This window comes from Petaurus breviceps, unplaced genomic scaffold (assembly GCF_028583685.1).
Source record: "Petaurus breviceps papuanus isolate PSGF00001 unplaced genomic scaffold, PetGlider_PUasm1.0 90602, whole genome shotgun sequence".
Classification (NCBI taxonomy): Eukaryota; Metazoa; Chordata; class Mammalia; order Diprotodontia; family Petauridae; genus Petaurus; species Petaurus breviceps.
The window spans coordinates 820,796-839,343 of NW_027187283.1; the positions used below are offsets into that span (position 1 = coordinate 820,796).

The following is an 18,548-nucleotide window of genomic DNA, read 5'->3' on the forward strand; positions in this document are numbered from 1 at the left end:
TATAAAGACCAATTGATTCAATAGTCACATCTAGAATAATGTTGACAATATGTGTATGTGTGTGCATGTACATGTGCATGTGGGGTGTGTGTGTGTGTGTGTGTGTGTGTGTGTGTGTGTGTGTAGTGAAGCTGCAGTTGCATTTATATAACAAGCTCCTGGTGAGGAAATTTTCTCGACCCATGCAAATCAGCAATTCACCTGTGAATTATAGATTTACAAAATTTTGTTGTAGTATGGAGAGTTTATTATTTGTTCAGTGGAATATCAGTAATATTTTAAATGCAGAATTTAAATCCATATTATTCTGATTATGAGAGTGGCTTGTGATCTACTCTACCATGCTGCTTCTTTCTTAGATGCCACAAAGCAGAAATTACTCTGGAGTAAGGATCACACTCCATAACTACCTCCCAATCCCAGCAAACATTTATTAAGTGCTTCCTATGTTCCAGGCTCCTTGCTAAGCACTGGAGATCAAAAAAAGGTAAAAAGCTCCTATCCTCAAGGAGCTTACAATCTAAATGGGGAGAAGTTCTAGACAGAATAAATAGATATAATTAATATAGGAAAGGCACTGAAATTAAGTGGTATTTGGGAAGATTTCCTATAAAAGGTGGGACTTAAACGAAGCAGAGGAAGTCAGTAGTTGGAGCAATGGAGGAGAACATTCCAGGAATGGGAGAATATCTAAAGAAAATGCCCAGAACTGACAGACAGAGTGTCTTTCTTTGTGGAATAGGCAGGAATCCACTTTCACTGAATCAAAGAATACGTATTTCAAAGTAAGGTAGAAGACCGGAAAGGTAGGAGGGAATTAGGTGATGAAAGATTTTGAATTCTAATCAGTGTGTTGTGTTTGATCGTTGAAGCAATTGTTGATTTTTGTTGATAGTTTTTGGTGTGGGGAAGTGAGGGAAGGCCATGTGCCATTATCAGACCTGGACTTTAGGACAATTTTTTAGTGTCTCAGTGGAGGACGTATTGCAGTAGGAAAAGAGTCGGGACAGGCATACCCACAAGCTGGCTATTGTGATAACCTAGGCATGAGGTAATGAGGGTCTGTCTTAGAGAGATTGCAGTCAGCGGAGGGAAGGAGGTTAAGATGAAACTGACAATTCTTACCATTAGTTAAATATGGGGGGTGAGAAATGGTGAGAAATGTAGGATCATTCCTAAGTTATGACCCTGAGGAACTGGGAGGATGGTATTGCCCTCAGTAGTAACTGGGAAGGTGGGAGTAGAGGAGGGTTTGAGGGGAAGATAAAGAATTCTTGAGGGGACATATTGAGTTAAGATGTCTACTGGACACCCAAATAAAGATATCTGAAACACATACACACAAACACACATACACACACATCTCTAGACTTTCAGTATAGTGTGTATTTCATCCATGCCGTATTTCAAACAATTGATTACACATTCATTACAGATTTAAGTGGAAATTTTTGCCAGTGGGTAACTCAAGTGCTTTCAAGATCATTGAAGCCAGTGTTTCCTAACTCTTGATAAGAGTTTACTAAGTAGATTATTTAAATATGTTTGAGTTACCTTAGTGAAGCAAATGTTTAAATATGCATTTCTTCCAGACAACCACGGAGGTCCCCCAAGTGTTCCTGACTTATATAGGAAAACTTGTGGGGAAGCAGGAGTAGCAGATGGAAAAACATTTGGTCAAATTCACTGCCCATAGTATTTGCCAAAGTACTTGAAAGAAATGGTCCATTTTGGAAACATTTTCTGAAAGAACAAATGTTTGCAACTGAAACAAACATTTGGGCTATTAGGAAGTGCCCAAATAAAACATTTTCACAACTGAAATAAATGTTTTACTTGAGGAAATGCTTGCCAGTATAAATATGGCATATGAAAACTATACAGTTATGTCAAAATAGCTAGAGCCAAAATAGAGGAGTGAACATTTCCCCCAGCATTTAAGTTAAAAACCTAGTACATTAAGAATGTCTCTTCTAATGATCTCAAATCTCATAGTTGATGCTTTCACATTAGCAGAGCTGAACTGGCAAGAACACCTGGACTATATATAGTTGGCCCTTACTTAAAACACCCCACCTTAAGGATTTGTGATTTTTTTCAGCATGGGAATGGTTTCCACAGGTTAGAATTTAGCTTGTACTATAGTGAACTGCTTTCATGAAGTCTAGTGGCCAGGTTTCTTTTACTTGGTACCCAACTTCCTGGGGTGTGACCCTTCTGAACTTAACTATTCCTGGACCTGGCATAAAACCCACAATCTACTGCTGATTCCAGAATTAAAATCATTCTGGTTTAGTTAGACCTATGAGATTTTGTACTATTGATATTGAAGGCCATTCTGCCTGCCATGATGACTCATACAAATGTTTCTGGTGAACAGATTTGAATTTAAATTATATTAATCTATCCACTCATTTGTTTCACAGATAAAGTGGAGAACTGAGATTATATATTTAATTAGCCTAAATTTTGGCCATGTCAATTTCATATGGAATAAAATCTTTCATTAAGTATTGGGGATTATTTTCCATATGAATGAGATTTATTTAATTTAATTAATTAATGAAATTTCCTATGTATCTTCTTTGTCTTCCTATGTCTTCCTATGAAATCTCATTTATGCTAATTAAATAAAATGTTGTTGAAAATGTCATTCATTTCATTTCTTGAAAATATGCATAGTTTATGAGATTTCCTATGTGTCCAGACTTTAGGGACATCCTGTACAATGTAGTGAAGGGCACCATGGTAGAAAGGATAGAGTGCTAATATTGGTGTAGGATAACTTGTGCCCAAATGCTGACTCCAAAACATACTCTTTACGCAACACTAGACAAGACCCTTAAACTTTCAGTACTCTAGGCAATTCCTGAATACTATAAACTGCAGAGAAGATACAGAACTATATTGGTAGAGGAAATTTCCTACCACCAAGTTCCCTAAGCCAATGAAATCAATGTCCAGTATCCACTTCCCCCATTAAACAATATAAAGGAAGCAATATTGATCTATACCCCTTGCTTTGTCCTGGCTTCACACACAATACAGTTTCTTATGTTGGATAGATAACTTTTCAATATCTATTGATTTCCTCATCTCTAAAATGGGGAACCTGAGACTACTGATATGTAATCATAGGGTATTTGCAAGTATGAAATGAGGAAATGTGTTTTATAAGAATTAGTTTGTAAATATATTATCTGTTATTGTATGATACAAAGATATTTGTATGATACAATCATTCAAAGAAAATTAGCTAAAGCTGTCAAATACTGATCAATTAACCATCTTTTGGACCTTAATGAAAACAATGTATTCTCTCATTCACTTTGTTCATGGAAATCTGTCCTCCATATGCTCATTGTTGCCAGAGAGACTCTGTGATCTTGAACCGGGCCTTTATTGGATGTCATTTCCTTCATCCTGAAAAGGAAAGATACTGGAAAATCATAATTTGGTTGTATGTGAGTTCATCATTGAGGTCCAAAGCCCAGATTGTCACCTCACATTCAAAATCCAGTGATCTTTCGACCATAACTCCCAGTTTCCTCCCTATTATGACATTATATTTTCATTTTATTCACTTTTTTTAAGCAATCAGGGTTAAGTAATTTTCTCAAGGTTCCACAGCCAGGTGTTTCTGGGTGGGTGCTAAGTGTTTGAGCCCGGGATTCGATCTCCAGGTCATCCCAACACTGCAGCCGGTGCTCTGTGCTACCTGGCTGCCCCTATTTTATTCACTTTCAATTTAAATAGCAAGAACAGAAAATGCTGACCTTTTTTTGTCAGTAGGGGATTGAAAAAAGTAGATAAATACCAATTGCAGAAGATATAACCTGAACTTTGCCGCATGGGAACTATAAGTAAAGTCTTATATAGGTTCTTAAAAAAAATAGATCACGTGAGGTTTGAGATTATTGGAATAGCTACATAAAGAAACTGGGAACATTATTCAATACTTTGTGTTGTAACCTTTCACTAGTCATATAGTTGTCTGTCTTCCTGTATTTTTATTGTTCATTTGAAGATCTTTAACTCATTATTGGATTGAGATATTGAAGGTATCTTAATAAATATCGTCTAATCTCCCTTTTAAAAATGTATAGAAGGTGATTAGATTAGAATATTTTCTATGTAGTTGGATATATGCACTTGGACTCCATAGTTGTGTTCTGTGCCCTTGGTAAAGGACATATATGATCAGAGGTCCCTGATTCTTCCTTTTGTTTACATGATATAGGGGAAAAGAGCTATGACAAAGATAATTGGAAACTGATGCAGAAAGGACTACTATTATGTGGACGAAAGGAAGCAAGGAAAGATGTCCTCATCTCTTTTCAAAGCAGTCTCTTTTCTGGGAAGTCAATGAAAGTTTTCCTCTGAACATAGAAAAAAGAAGAGAATGGAGAATTCTATCCACCCTCTCCAGCAACTGCTAGGGTGGCCATGAACACGTTAGTGATATTCTTTACATTTTTGTATGAGTCTAGCTTTCAACCTGATGCACAAAAATAGTGATCCAGAAAGATAAACTTTTGTATTTCAAACAGTGGTGTTGTGAGGCCATAAGGTTGAAAGTTATTCTGTGCTGACTGAAAGGAGAGGGGATTCCTACAACTTCAGTGATTCTCACAGAGAAGGAACAACATCACCAGAAGAAACCATTAAGAAGAATCTGCTATTCATGCCCTAAAGTCCAAGACATGCCCTGGCTTCCTAGAAAGTCTAGACTTTGAGAATAGCTTTAATGGAACAAATCTGAAGTGAATATAAATTATATGCATACTAACCCAAAAAATATTTCTCATTTTTTAAAAAAGTTTTAATTTATTCTTATGAGTCTGTTGTATTTTCAGTATTTTCCCCTCATGGGAGATAAAATGAATAGGTCTCATAAATCTCATGTTTACTACTTGTATATTAAGTAACTTTTATTGATGCAATCCTGTGAAGTCCTTTTAGCAGAAGCCCTACGCATGAATTGTACCTAAACTTTGATCAAATTATTTGCCATGGGACTCCAGAATCATAATACACCAGAAAGTGAGAAAAAAATTGAATTACTTCACTTTGAGGCCAAGTTCCTTCAAGACTGGATTTGTACAAGTGAGCCTAAAATTGTAGTCATTTTGAGAAAGGACAATTAATATGAAAAATCCAGGAACTGCAGTGGTCAAAGATCTTGCAAACATTACTTAAATAGTGGTAATGGAGGATTCTGAATCTTAGCCCACTTATGATAATCCCATCACTAATGATGATCCTATGCTTGCTTGCTTGCTTCCTTCCTTCTTCTCTGTGTTCCTCCATCTTTACTTCATTCCAGTCATCTTTAAATAATCATTCATGGATTATGTGCAAAGAATTGTTTTGGGTGATAAATTAATTTTTTTTTGCTTTTGTTTGTTTGTTTTTGTACAGAGCCCTGCCCTAAGAAGTTGAAAAAAAATGCTAGAAGGCTGATTGAATTTGTTCAAAGGCTTTACATTTCTTTTGAAATTGGGGACTGAAGCTCAGGGGAGAAACTATGCACTGATATGTGGACCTGAAACTAATTTACATAAAGAAGATAAATTCAACCCATGGAAGCTGATGAGGTCACCATTAGTATTAGAATATCTACATAACAGATATTCTGTAACTAGCATAAGATGTTTTGTCATCAAATTAAGACAATATGGAAAATTATTCTACGCTGTTAATCAGAGATGGCACTAAACATAACTCATAAAAGTTTTAAAATTCCAGGAGGCATTGTTGTATATTAGAAAAGGTACTAGATAAGGCCTCAGAAAATTTGTTATCAAGTTCTGGCACATAAGTTTTAGCTATGTGATCTAGAAGAAGGAAATCAGTATCTCTGAACTTCAGTTTCCTCACATATAAAATCTGGATTAAAAACTAATTCTTTACTTCACAGGGCATCTATGATAAAAACACTTGTAAATTTAAAGCATTATATAAATATGAAATAGTGCTATTTATCTTTCCCCTAGACTTTTTTAGTTTCCCATCTTCACTCCCAAGTATCTAAGGCTTGAATATTGTCCTTTAAAAGTTCCATCCCCTTGTCCCCTGCTATGTATATATATGAATAATAAATATTGATCCTAGTAAGGGCATAAAGGTGTTTCTTGTCTGTGGGAAGAAGTATAATGCATTTAAAAATGAAAAATGAGACAACCCAGTACTTTCTTGATTTTTTTATTTTGTTTTTCATTGTATAATAAGTATAAACATAAGAGAACTTGAAAAATAGGAGAGAAGGGGCATTATAACAAGAATGTTAGTGCGATTGTTTATACTTGTCTTGGGCTTATGATCAAAACATCCTTTTTAGATATTGGTAATGAGATACTATGACTCTGAATTCATTCTTTTCACACGCTTTGAGTGTTCACTTTTGATTCTAAGATATTTATACTTCTCTTCCTTTTCTAACCAGAAGATGTGAACTTGCACCTATGAGGATTCCAATAAAAAGTAGGGGAAATAAAACACAGCTTTGTTCCAGCAAGTATTCCTGAAGCTAAGCACAGACTGTAATTGGGTCCTGAAGCACTTTGGGAAGGTGCTGAAGCTCAGAGCAAAAAGGTAAGACTGACTTACAAAGTTATCCTTCTGAAGGACTTCCTGATCCAGTGTCTGTGCACCTATTATTTCAACATTCGCAAAGTCGAACCTTGCTTTGGGCTCCTGGCCTCTCTGTCAGTTTGTTCAAATCAACTTTTTGAATTAAAAGTTACCAAAGGAAGAGCAGAGAGGCAGAAAAGTAATGTGATTTTTTCCCCTGTACTTTGTTTTGATAAGGAATGACAGTGAAAATAGTCATTTATTTATTTGACTCACTTTCTATCCTTTTCTCCTAAACTTGACTATATCTTTGGGACAGGTAAAATTTTTGACCCTAAGCTGAATGTTACGGAGAAAGAGCATGAAAGACTGATGAAAATATCCTTAGGAAATATTGTGAAATTCTCATGAGAATGACAAAAGGAGTATGATGAGAAACATTAACATGGAATAGAAGGAAATAATGGTATTATTTTCAAATAGTAAATGATAAAAATATACTTGAAAATTCTTAAAAAAACATACTTTTTCCAGCAATAGTTCTTGCTCTAAATGAAACACAGGTGAAATCCATTTGTTTGAGTACAAATGAAATATGAGTACTTGTTATGTTCAATAAAATCATTATCTATTTATATTCGAATTCATGGTTTACAAATAACTATGAATTTATTGTCTCCTTAAATCCCCACCAGAGCTCTGTGAAGTATATAGTACATGGATTATTATCCCCATTTTAAAGGAAAGAAAGTAAGAATCATTGAATTACGTTGTCCAAATATCTTCTTCCTAAGTAGCCAGCTTCCTGGTGAACAGCATCTGTCTTTAAATAGTCTGTTGCCAAACATAATGTAATGTTCAATGGAGTGTTCCATTGTGAAAGAGAAGGTCCTGCAAAATAACAGAAATGGGGGTGGGGCGTAGAGTCAAGATGGCAGAGTAGAAACAGGACTTCTGCACGGCCCTGGCTCCCACCTCCTCCAATTCATGTAAAAGGTGACTTTGAACAAACTTTGGAGCTACAGAACCCACAAAATGACACAGAGAAACTAACCTACCACTGAGGACAGCCAAGCAGGCTGGCAGGAAGGGGTCAGTGCAGCACTTTCGAGCCTACCCCAGCCCCATGTAAGCCTGAGGATTTACTGCCAGAGTGGCCTGACCAGCACCAGGCTGAAGGGACTTCAGATCACCAGCAAAGGTGGTGATTTCCAGAATTATCAACCCATAGATGTTAAGGACAAAGTGAGAGGTCAGTTCAGTGTGGACTTTGGAATCTGGTAGTTTGGTAGTGTAGTCTGACATTTATTCCCTGAAGGCAGAAGCCACTGAGGCACTGCGCCCATGCAGCCACCACTACGTGGCAGCTTCAGGTCCTGGCCTGCAGATTTTAAGGCAACCAAGTGACAAGTGTAAGGGGTAAGCTCTCTTACTTTAACCTGCTTGTATCTGGATTGCTGTCCAGGGTGGAGGTCCTTGGGTGTGTGACCAGCTTACCAGAATGTGTGGAGGCTTCACAGAGGGCACCCAACTAATACTTCCAACAGCTGTGAAAACCTCAGTGATTGGGACAAAGCTCCCCTTTCTGGTATTAGAGTCCTACTGTGGCAAAAAGCTCAAAAGTCAAGTAATTGAGTGGCAATGTGAGCAGGCAAAGGAAGCAAAGCAAGCAGAGGAATCTAATTGTACACTCCTATTTTGGGGACAAAAAAGATCAAAGCATGGAACAGGAGGAAGACAGCAAAGTTAAAACTCCTGCACCAACAGCTTTAAAGAAAAACACGAGCTGGTTATAGGCCATACAGGACCTTAAGAAGGATTTTGAAAACAAAATAAGAGAAGTGGAGGAAAAATTGGGAAGAGAAATAAGAATGATGCAAGAAAATTATGAAATGAAAGTCAACAACCTGACTGAAGAAAATAGTCCTTAAAAAATAGTCTAACTCAAATGGCAAAAGAGGCTCAGAAAACCAATGAGGAGAAGAATGCCTTAAAAAGCCAAATTTGCCAGATGGAAAAAATAATCTCAAATGCCCACTAAAGAGAATCATTCCTTCAGAATTAGACTGGAGCAAATGAAAGCTAGTGACTTCATGAGAAATCAAGATACTATTAAACAGATCCAAACAAATGAAAAAAAAAATAGAAGTCAATGTGAAATATCTCATTGGGAAAACTCCTGACCTTTTATCAAGTCTGTTCAGAAACAGAACATGTGAACCCCACAACTTGTGAACGCTAGAACTTTTGAACTCCTGCAACAGGAAGGGGAGGAGCTAATAACTATACATAAGGAGAATTTCCAGGCTGGAGACAGCATGACTTAGAAGAGGACTCTTGTGTTGACAGAGTCAAGAAGGAGAAAACTTGTGGTATCCCAGCACTCTGCTTGTCTGCTCTATCTGTGTTGATGTTTGCTTGTGATATTTTGTACAGAAGCCCTGGGACCTTACTGGAAGCCCTTAACGAGGATTTTCTGGTTGTATATTTATAGAAGTCTTGAAGGAGAAGGGTTTTGGAAGTCCTGGGACTTTACTGATTACTTGTGCTGACATTTTGAACCTTGTTTGTGGATCTGTGTTGATTTCTATGTTGATTATTTGTATTGAGTTCTCATACCTTTTTGGTGGGTCTGAGTAGATTTCACAGGCAGGTAGTGAATTGATGATGGTGCAGGCAATGTGTGTGAATATTATTGTGGCTCTGTCAAGCTTTGTCTTCATAGAAACAGGAACTGTGAAGGACTTCAGGTGGACTGGACACTGTGAACGTCAATATGGAGTGGGAACTGGATGAAGAATTGTACAAGGAGCTGGACAAGAAACTGGGAACTGCCTGCCTTTGAACCCAGCTGACAGTAGGAGCTGGGGCCATGGAGAGGAACCATGGAAGCTGAGAGCCATAATAGAGTCAAGCTGAAAGAAGAATTTACTTAGATACTGTGTATTGACTGAGAAGATTATGATTTGCTGTGACATAGGGGTGGAGAACTTTGAGTTTTGTACTTTGTGATTGAATTAAGGATTTTGTGATTGGCTAAATGAATTACTTTGTTGAAAAATAGGTGACCACTTTGGTGAAAACTATGTGGCTATTTTAGTGATAAGTTGTTAATTTGTGACATAATGAATGCTGTATTTTTATTTTCTGTGAAAGTTTTGTTCTGATTTGTTATTGAAAAAAAAATAGAGAACTCACTATACCATGTAATCAGAACCTTGAAAGATGTTCACAGTAGCAGTCCTCTGGATAGCTGGTCATGCTTGGCTTTACAGTGGAGAGGGAGTATTCCTCATAGTTCTGAGACAGAAAAGAGTGGTTGTAGTCACTCACAGACCAGACCAGAGGCCAGGAGAGGAGTAAACACCTCTCCTTTGATAATCTCACCTTAGAAGAACTGAAAATTTCAAGGTACTTAGAAGTAGTTCTGACAACAGCTGTGTAAAACCCTGAGAACTTAGGACAAAGCATGCTTCACTCGAAGAGCAGAGTCCTACCTTAGCAAAGAGCTCAAAAGTCAAGCAGATCTTTTGATTCCCCTTCTAATACATTTTTTTTTTGGTAAAAGAGAGATAATGCTCTTAGTAGTAAAAGGTAATACATAGTCATTTAGTACCCACTGTGTGCCAGGCACTGGGCTAATCACTTTTGTACAAATATTATCTGTCTTGGTTTTCCTGAAAACCGTGAGAGGTAGGTGCTATTATGATCCCTATTTTACAGTCAAGAAAACTGAGGCAAACAGAAAAATAAGTGATTTGTCAATTTTGAAGATGGATTTGAACATGTTTTCCTGACTCCAGATGGAGTACTCTAACCACGGTGGTATCATATGATACTCATCAGAGTTCATCATTCTTTCAATGAGGATAAAATTTTCAGGTCTCTTGAAATTAAACAAAACAAAACAAAACAAAAATGTATGTTTTATAGTCTAATAAAGATTTCTGTATCATAAAGGTTCACTTGAACTTTGTCTGACAGGAGTTTTGGTATAGTTTGAATGAGAAATTTAATTTCTTTTGGAAAAATTGCTTTATTTCTAATCTTAAGTGCTCTAATTTAGGTATTGTCTTACCTGTGATAAATCCCCCCCAATACCAATGGTCAGCAATTGTTTTTTTCTTTGTTTTTGTTTTATTTTTGTTGATTCCTTTTTAACTAGGCCTTGCTTTTCTTTCATGTTAAGAAACCTGTCCCACATAGGACAACAATCAATAATAAACCCTGACTCAAGCTACTGGTTCTCTATTATTCTCTTGACTTTTTGTCAGGATTAATTATGTTTTTATGCAGCAATAGTTTGTCACTTACTGGGAACTATCCTTTCATTTTTAAACCCTTTTTTCTTTACATTTCATTATAACTGATCCTCATTCATTGTGAGCTTGAATAATCTTTGAAATGCTTGACCTTTTCACAACAGCAGATGCTTTTTTTTAACAATCACAGAAATATTATTTTTGAAGAGCCACAACTTTTGAATGCTTCCTTGAAATATTATTTTTAAAAAATCAGAGAACTAAGGGAAAATTTAAAAAGCAATAAAATTTATTCATATCAAGAAACCCAACCCTCAACTGGTAGAAAGCTATCAGTTGAAAATAGCACAAGATGGTTTCATTTGATAACAGTATAATGGTAAGCAAAGAGTACTTTGCTCCATGTTCCAGTTGTTCAAGTGCCTTTGAGCCTCACCTGTAATTATATCAAGTCTTTGTTAGAAGCAGAAACTGTAAAGCCCATGGTGGGAGGAACTTGCTGAGAGGAAGGACATAAAAGGAATTTGGTGGAACAGGAAGGAGCAAAGAATATAAAAGCACAAGTACTAGGTGGAACCAAGCATAAGTAGGAGAAAGCATGCCTGTGGTATCACCACTCTGTGTTGTTGTTGCTTTGACAGACCTGTCCACTGACAGAGGACATTGCTGCTGTTAACAGAAGTCCTGGTACCTTACTGCTGGTTCAGAAGCCCTCAAAGAGGAGTTTACTGCTCTCTGTTTATAGAAGTCCTGAAGAAGGTGGGTTTTACTGCTGTTTTCTGAGGTCCTGGGATTTTACTGCTGATTTCTGCTCAGTTTCTCAGATAGAAACCCTGTCTGTTTGTCTGTGTTGATTTCACAGGCATAAAGTAAATTGATGATAGAGCCAGTAATGTGTGTGAATATTGTTTTAACTCTGCTTAGCTTAATGTGTATAAATATTGTGGCTCTGTTAAACTTTGTCTTCCCAGAAACAGAAATTGTGAAGGGCTTGGAATGGACTAGTCACCATGAGCTTTGAGGTGGAACAAGAGATGTAACAGGAACTAGAACAGGAACTAAGATATGCCTCCCTGTGAATTCAGGCAAGAGTTGGGAGCATGGAAGAGGAACCATGGAGTTTGGAAGTCAGTCAAGTCAAGATGAAAGGACCTTTACTTGGGTACTTATGACTGATGATGAGATTAAGACATACTGTGATCTAGGGGTGGGAGACCTTTGTACTTTCCACTACCCCTTAAGGATGATTACTCCTTAAGGATGATTGAGCTAAGGATGATTGGCAGCCAGCCTCTAATAAAGATGAAAGGAGACTTTAGATGGGTACTTTACATTGATTGATTGAGAATGTGACTTACTGAATGATATCTTTGTTTAAGACTATGTGGCCACCTTAGTAATATGTTTCATGTTATATTGTTGTGATTGTTGTACTTTACTTCCTGTGAATGTTTTCCTTTATTTTATTGCTGAATAAATAAAGAGTTCACTATACTATGTGATCAGAACCTTAAACTTATTCACAGCAGCAGTCCTTAGGAGAGCTGCTTGTGCTTGACTTTACACAGTCAGAAATTCTGTCAGTCTAGTATATTTAGAAATACATATTATCATCATTGTATCACAAAATGAAACACTAAAATTATATTTTTTCAAGTAATTCACACCATTACAATCCAATATCCTTAAGCACTTACGTTTTTTGATTCTTATGAAGACCAAATGAGATGGAATATATAAAGATATCTGCAACCTTTAAAATATAAAAAATGCTAGCTATAATAATGATTGTTGTTGCTGCTGCTGATAATGATGATGATGATGTTTTAAACGAGAAAGCTAGGACCTAGGAACAATGTGATTTGTGAAATGGCATGTAGTCAGGATTTAAAACCATTTCCTTTAGACTCTAGAGGCAATTCTATCTTTCATTGTACAGCATGCACTACAGTTCTAACTGTAAAAAGTCTGCTCTCCCTTTAAATTCATCCTATATTTGTTTCCCTTCAAATTACATCTATTGTTCCAACTTCTATCTAGAGTGGGAGTCGAATATTAAAAGAAATAATAGCTAAATGTTTGTAATCCAATGTACATTCTTCATAATAAAATTTGTTAAAAATATTTTAATTAAACATTTTAAATATTATTCTGAAAAGATTTCACAGGCCTCACCAAACTACCAAATGAATGCATCACACCAAAAGTTAAATCACTTGATGTAGAGATGGGAAGAATAAGTTTAATTTCTCTTAACAAAACACCCCTTAGATGAAGACAGCTATCAAAGATCATTTAAAATAATCTCTTATAAGGCCTATAGATCCCCAATTCCTTTATCTTCCATACTTCATCTGGCATGAGATGATTTTTGCCAGTTTACATGATAATATCAGTTTATGTTTTTTCCTTAACTTTTCTTCTTTGTCTAAGATCATTCTGAGATTGTATACTCCTTACGTGATTCTCATATGACCATTCCACACATTTGTGTCCATCTTGACACCTGTCCTTGCTTCTACCTTTTGTTATGAGTCTTTTGAAAAAGCTATGCTCTTTAGAGTATTCTATGGACATTAAGGTCAGTCTGTTTAGAAAACTTTCCCTTTTTTCCTCAGCAAACTTGATCTTCTTTTTTTGTCACCAGAATGTTATTCTTTAAAGTTTACCACCATTCCTGAGCTACCTTTCTTTCTAGAACTAGCCCAGAGGATGATAACTATCCATTAAAATTTACTCTCCCAAGGGGCAGTGTAATGCCAAGCAAAGGCAACTTCTCAAGGTTCAAAATACCAGCAAAGGTGCTCTCAATTTTATTCAGTGAGAAATTAAGAACAGAGAAAATCAAAATATAGCATCATTCAAAATACAGCATTTACCAAGTGTAATTCAATAATCTCCAAGTACCATCCCACCGCTGGACATTACATTCATTTAATCAATCACAAAGTCCCTCTTCTAAATACTACTCCACTCCTAGCATGTACCTTCATTTAGTCCATCACAAAGCCCTTTCTCTCAAATGGAGATTAGTTTCCAATCATAAGTAAAGTACATTCATTTATTCAATCAAAGAGCACAAACAAGTAAAAAGTTCCCCACCCTTGGATTACAGGTGAATAGGCCATCTACACCAGAGTTACAACAAGCTTAAGCACAGCATTTAATACTCAAAGAGAAGTCTTTTCTTCATCTTGACAAGAGGCAAATTCTCAGCAATCTTTGCTCCTGGGGAGACAAAGTTTAGCAAGGCCACAAGATACATTGCCAGTGTCTTCATTAATTCATCCTCTGTCTGCAGAACAGTCTCATGAGCTCTGAACCAACATCAAGGTTCCAAAATCTCTGCAACAATAGCACCGTCTTTCATCAGTGAACAAATCTGGCAAAACAACATCAAAACAGACAAATAAAGTACCAGCATAACAGCCATGTCTCCTCAGTCCTTGGCAGCTCTGGGTGGCAGCTCTCAAAAGTCCTGGGCAATTCAAACTGGGCCTCAGCAATCCTCTCAATCTCTCTGCCTCCAAGATGCTGCTTCCAAAAGTTCTTCTGCTTCTCTCTTTTCATGTGTCTCTCTAAATTTACATCACCAGCTCCTCCTAATTCAGCCCTCTCTTTTCATGTCAACAAGTCCATCCCACAAGTGGGATTCACAAGCTCTGGGTTTTAACACAATCAAACCAAAAACAAAGCCAATACAGGGGATCTTTAAATTACATTACTATTACAGGCGTCCAGGTAGCACAGCAAGTAAGAGCACTGGCTCCAGTGTTGGGATGACTTGGGGATTGAATCCGGGCTCAGACACTTAGCACCCACCCAGAAACACCTGGCTGTGTAACTTTGAGCAAGTTACTTAACCCTGATTGCTTTAAAAAAAAAATTACTCTCCCAAAATCTTCATTCTTGCAAGAATTCAGTTCACATTTTAGGGAGGACTTCGATTAGTAAGCATGATCTCATTCAGAGGAGGTCAACCAAGATAATGAAAGGATTAACATCACAATGCATGAGAACACATGAAAGAAATGGGAATATTGAGTTTAGAGAAGAGGCCTTAGGGTATATAGGATAGCTTTTTTAAAGTAAGTTTCAGTAAATTCCAGTGACAATTTCATCCATAATTAAATAGAAAGTTTTCTTTTGATAATTTAAAGTCATTCAAAACTGATTTGGCTAGTATTATTAGCCTTTCTATATACTGATTATCTCATATATTGCTTATGCACTAGAGAGTCAGGTTATACTGTCCTCTTTGCAGTTTCCTAAACATGAGGCTCCATCTTCCATCTCCCTTCTCTAGCACATTAAGTTTTACATGCTTTGAATCCACTCTTTCACCTCTACCTCTTAGAATCTCAATTTCTTTTTAAAGTTTAGTTCAAGTAGCACCTCCCATATGAGGCCTTTACAGATCATCTCTCTGCTTGACCCCAGACAGTAGACTTAAGAGCAATGGTCAGAAGTTCTAGAAGCAAATTTTTAGTTGAGAAAAAACAAAAAAAGAATTTTAGCAAACAGAGTTATCCCATGGTGGAATGGACTTTCTCAGGAAGTGGTAGATTGTCTATCTCTAGCATTCTTCAGTCAAAGTTTTGATGACTGCTTATCACATATTTTTCAAAGAAAATTCTTAGTAAGTTATGAATTAGAAGAGATGAAACTAAACACCTGTCTACCTTTCAGAATTTATACCACTGTCCTAAAAAGAAATTTCACTCTGTCCTTCATTATGGAGTGAACTGTGCTCCTAAGCTAGCCCTAGGAAGTTCTGATACTGTTTTCAATTCCAAGTGCCCCATTATGGACAAGATATTTCAAACTAGAGTGCATCCTAAGGAAGAAGATAAGTATGGTGAGAGAATTAGAAACCATTCCACATGATGAGCAACTGGACTAACTTGGAATGCTAAATTTCAAGAAGAACTGGGACAATATATTTGAAGAGAAATCATGTACAGATGGATCAGATTTATTCCCCTGGTTGCAGACAGCAGAATGATGAGGACTATGTTAAAATAGAGTAAGATTAGATTATGTTAGAATATGGTAGATATTGTCATGAAGTAGATTTTGAATTAGCTGAAAGAAAAAAAAATTCCAAATAATAAATTTTATCCAAACTACAACTAAATACTTCATAAAATGTGCCATTTTCAGAGGAATTCATGAACAGGATGATTAGTTACTTGCCAGGGAAAGAATGAATTATTTTATTGTTTAGGTTTGGGTTGGATCAGATGAACTCTGAGGTCTCTTCCAGGTCTAAGAATATTTATAATAATTCAGTGCTTTTCATTGTGAGACTGCTACCAAATAATGTGCCCTTGTATAACATCAATGTGATATTCACAACACCCACAGCAGCTATGAATATGCTGGTGTAGTTGAATCACAAAATGTAACAGACTCTCCACATGGAGGACAGGACCAAAGCATTTATTCAAACAACAGAAAGTCGAATCCCAAACTCAGAAAGCCAAATTCATCATAGTAACCAAGAAATTTGTACATATAACCAAAGTAGCAAACACCAACATTCCCAAAACTTCCCTCCATCAGGCCTTCAAAGCAAAACAGGCTCCCTTAAGCAACAATGCCCCTCTCTCACTCACACTAGTTGCTCAAGCTCCATGCTTCTTGCTCCCAGCTGTTCTGGCTCTCACGGACTCTACTACCTATCTATCTATCTTGCTCTACTCTTCCTGTTCTACCCTTTCAGCAAGTTTCTCCCCCCATGGACTCCATTTGATTACATTTGACCTATTAAGGGGCAGGGAATATCTTCAAATTACCATTACCATTACACCTTGCCATTCTCCTCGTTTTCATTCATTTCTCACTTGGCTACCCTCCTGGAATTCATCATGGTTTCCAGAAACTCATGTTTTTATATGATGACATTAACTCTAAAACTCACACTTCCTTGGGCTCCTTACCTCTGACTGAAGAGGGTAGAGGGCAAAAGATGGATATTGTAGAGCTCCAGATCCTCCATTTAAATTGGGCAACTACAGCAGTCATCTTATCATTGCTCACTTGGTATAAGGCTTTCATCACGTCCCTGAGCTGTGCACCCTTCCCCATCATATTCCCACTTTTCAGCTTCTTTTTATATATTGTATTTTCCCATTAGATTGTGACTACTTTGAGGAGAGGGACTGTCTTTTGTCTTTCTTTGTATCCCCAGTAGTAAGCACAATGCTTGGAATGTAGTAAACACTTAAACATATTTTTGACTGGCTATTAGAAGTATTATTTTCAAAAATATATCCCCTCAATTATTCACTTACTAATCTCCCTCTTTAAAAGACAGTCTTCTCCCACTCACCCCCCATTAGTTCTGTAGAGTAGAAATTAAATTCTTCCCATAATAAAAGCTCACTAATGAAATGAGCTTTATTGCTTATGAGGCATTTTCTTCACCCTTTGAATTAGAACATTCTATTATCCTTATTTGACAGAGGACTAAACTTGAAGTTCATAATGTTGAAATGATTTTCCTAGGGTCTCTCTGTTAAACTCAGACTTGGAATTCTTGCCACTGAATTGAGGACTTCTTCCTCTGTACCTTAGCCCTGCCTGGAAACATCATTCCTCCTCCACTTAGAATCAAATATTGAAACGGACAATTGTGATTTTTGGGCAAGGTGAGGGAAGACGAGGTATTAGCAAATAATTACAACTCTAAGAAACAGCAAAATATCACATTATAAACAAATATGCGGTTTATTCATGTTTGTTAATAATAGTGAATGGCAGCATTTTGACATTTAAGTCTTCTCAGATTGTCATATAGCAGACATTCTGGCTTATTTTGACAAATAGATAAATAGATAGATATGGATTTAGATGTAAAACCATGCAACTTTGGACTTAGGGTGACCTAAAGGGATTAGTATGGAAAGGGGGTAATAAAAGGCTACCAAAGACAGAAGCTCAATTCCTTTATTTTACATATATGAATGACGAGATTTAGAAGGTTTAAGTGACTTGGTCAAGGTCACAGAGCTAATTAGATAAATGAACTTGGCAGAACAAGGACTAGCTCTTCTGAGTACAAATTATGTTCTCTTCCCCATTACCAAAGTGTCTCAATCAGTTTTGATTAGGTTCAGCCCTGCAGGTAAAGGTACTAAGGCCTATCTATTGATCTCTCTATTAATCAATGAATTAATCAAAAATATCTATTTAGTCTTTGTTATATACTAAGTCTGAGAAGTGAGAAATGGTTATTTTTTCATATTAGGGGACCGAGAGACAAAGAGTAAGTATCTTAGGGGAGGGGAGTTCTAAGAAGCATCAGGGGATTTACAAAGAGTAAAAATGGGACAAAGGTCAAAGATAAATTCTCCTGGGCATGCTTAATAAGGTTGTTGCATATTAACTTTCATGTCCTAGAAAGAGGAGTTAGACACTATTTTTGAACATGAGACACTGTAGCAGCAAGCACCCCAAGCGTCCTCAGGGTTTGCTGCTCATACAGGTTCTTGAATCTGCTTTGTTAAAGGAAAGCAACTCAAAATGGGTTAACAAGCTTACTTTAATCAGTCAGACATATATCGTTTACCTTGTTCAGGGGGAAAAGGTCAGCACCCCGAACTTCAAAGCATACAGGCAGAATTATCAAGACAGAAACAGATCAAGTAGACAGATTTCCAAACTGTCCAACCATTACATCCACACCCAGTCAACATCTGGGTTTCCACA

At 36.8% G+C, this 18,548-nt stretch overlaps 1 long non-coding RNA gene across 1 annotated transcript; it reads left to right on the top strand.

Annotated features, from left to right (window-relative positions):
• Positions 1-6,450: 6,450 nt before the first annotated feature.
• Positions 6,451-12,465, top strand: LOC138142709 (uncharacterized). Its single transcript, XR_011163520.1, has 3 exons — positions 6,451-6,594; positions 11,477-11,594; positions 11,807-12,465. It is a non-coding gene; the product is annotated as an uncharacterized lncRNA (long non-coding RNA).
• Positions 12,466-18,548: the final 6,083 nt, after the last annotated feature.